At 40.2% G+C, this 2,500-nt stretch overlaps 1 non-coding gene across 1 annotated transcript; it reads left to right on the top strand.

The window, feature by feature from the left end:
* Positions 1 to 1,655: 1,655 nt before the first annotated feature.
* On the top strand, positions 1,656 to 1,727 carry TRNAH-GUG (transfer RNA histidin (anticodon GUG)). Its single transcript has one exon. It is a non-coding gene; the product is annotated as a tRNA-His (tRNA).
* The last annotated feature ends 773 nt before the right edge of the window (positions 1,728 to 2,500 follow it).

The raw sequence follows: 2,500 nt of genomic DNA, 5'->3' as shown, positions 1-2,500 counted from the left end.
ATATCGCACGGTAAACTAAATGAATTAGTTACAAATCGGCATATGAGTAAGTGACCAACACATAAATATTTCCGGACCTAACTTTTACTCAACCTCTGAATGTTAATACTGCTTCTCCGTCAGACTAAGATAAAGTGACACTTCCACCTGCGAGACTGATGTATTTCTCGCGCCGAACATATGCGAATTGATATGTAACTGAATTTAAGCGGATTAGGAGAGACACGAGGAGGGAAAAATCCATCTCACCGCCGATTTGCGGTTTAAAAATATTCAGAGAGAAAATATGATCCGTATTTGAATATTTGCCGTAGTAAAAATAGTGATTAGCGAATAGGGTGAGACCAAGACCCAGGATAAGATTTTTTTAAAATGTTAATGAATAAAGAAAAAAATGTTACATCACCAATAGTTACTATTATAATAATGAAAGGATATTCTAGACAGGTAAATTTGGAAATGCGACCCCACACCATTTTTGGGTGAATAGAATAATTTTCCAATAGCTTTCGTCGTGTTTCGAACGAATCTAGCACTCATTTCCTTTGCAAACGAAACATAACTACGATATCGGTCTCGATAGCTAGGGAGGGCATGATAGGCAAACATATCGGTAGGATACTAGTAAGCATAATATATTAACACATTTCAGGATAGAGCCCGGGTAAACCAGGTATCTGAGACCTTTTCAGTAGACCCCCGCCTGGTCTGCAAAATCTTCCCCTTGTATGTTCCGACAGGAGAGAGCCCAGACCCAGGGACAGTTTTAACCTAATCTTACCTGAAGCATCAACTCAAGACGGGCCAGGCTACGGGTCACTGGGATCGTCGGGGTATTCCAGGTCGTTGTTGGCGGGAATTGCGGATGCTTACAGTAAAGTCACACTACTTTCTTTGTTTTGTTTTTTGAATCCTTTTCAAAGCACCACAAACCCACTGGTGTCTTGTTATTTCTGTATTGACACGATGTCTTACAGTGCGGGCATTGTACTTCCACTTTCAGTACACCGTGATGTAGATTTAGTAAGCTTCCTTAGTTATTTTGTTGATATTTCGCAGTGAAAAAGTTATCACCTCCTGCACACTGTCTAGCCATCATGGAACTGATTTGAATATCAACTGCCTTCTCTTAGGCCCAGCTATTGTCACGTGATGATCTGTTCCATATTTGATTGCTTCTATTGAGTGTCTATGTTCACGTAACGTTCACTCTCGAATCTAATTGGCTCATTTGATTTCCCTCGCATACGTCAGTCGCTACTAATCCGTCCGATTTCCCGTCGCCCTTAACGACTTTTTGTCATTTAGTCGCGGCGCTGGAGGCGGAGGGTTACCGCGGCTCCTGGATATCGTGGATTTTATACCTCAATAATTCCATTACTATGAATCTGCGCAGAAAATGGTATAGAAGAAAACTATCATACAATGCTATGTTCTACCGCACGGGAAGCTCAGATTCGTTAAATTAGGTGTGGGGTTGCATTTCCATCTTATCACAGATATATCTCTCTGAAAACGTTCCTATTAATCAATCTACGAATGAAATTAGGAGTCCCAGTGAAGCTTACGCTGGCTCAGAACATTCCGTTCTTAGATTTTGTCGCCTTTCACCTCCAATATTCAATAGTTAAGCAATTACCTTTCATGTAACAGTGGCCGTGATCGTATAGTGGTTAGTACATTGCGTTGTGGCCGCAATAACCCAGGTTCGAATCCTGGTCACGGCAGGTGCTATTTAAGTTTATAAGATATAACGCAAATGGATTAATTAACAAAATCAACAATAGCGTTCATTATCCAAATTTATCTACGGAACAGATTATTTGCCTACATATCCACGCACACCAGTGACGTAGACAGAAAATTTGTTAGTGGGGGCAAGATCGATAGATTTTCCACCAAAACAAATAGATTAGTTCCATCGCTCAATGCTGAAAGCGGAAGAGGATCTGCTGAGTAAACGTTCATTCTCACTGACTGGCAATACAGTGGCAACGTTGCACTGAAACAGCACTTTCTAGGCACACAAACTTGCCATAACTTCCGTGTTAAATTGACCTCCGGAAGGAAAAAGTTGATATTTAGACTGATATGGCTGACGGAAACAGAATTTCCCACAAAACACTTATTTTTTTCATTTGCAACGAACCTGAAACAGTGTCTATTGTCTCCTTAACAGGTCAGTGGTATTATGATTAGCTAATATGTTGAGGCCAAGATCCATGTTTAGATTGTTTTAAATGTGAATATAAGGTTTCAACAACAATAGCAAGCCATAATAGATTAAACTAAACAAAAAATCAACAACAGGAAAATTCATCCGTAATCCAATGTACACAAGATATCACCCACACTCGAAGACCTTAGCTCTCGGATTTATTTCTCACTGAAACTGTTTCTGTTGGTTAATCTACAAATAAAATTCGGAGTCCCAGTCAAGCTCGCGTTAGCTCAGGGTTTTCCGTCCGTAGATTTGCTTACCGGGAGTCTTTCAACTGAT

Source organism: Penaeus vannamei, chromosome 15 (genome assembly GCF_042767895.1).
Source record: "Penaeus vannamei isolate JL-2024 chromosome 15, ASM4276789v1, whole genome shotgun sequence".
In the NCBI taxonomy this organism is placed as follows: domain Eukaryota; kingdom Metazoa; phylum Arthropoda; class Malacostraca; order Decapoda; family Penaeidae; genus Penaeus; species Penaeus vannamei.
The sequence above is the reverse complement of the archived record's forward strand: the minus strand, read 5'-3'. Positions and strand labels throughout refer to the sequence as shown.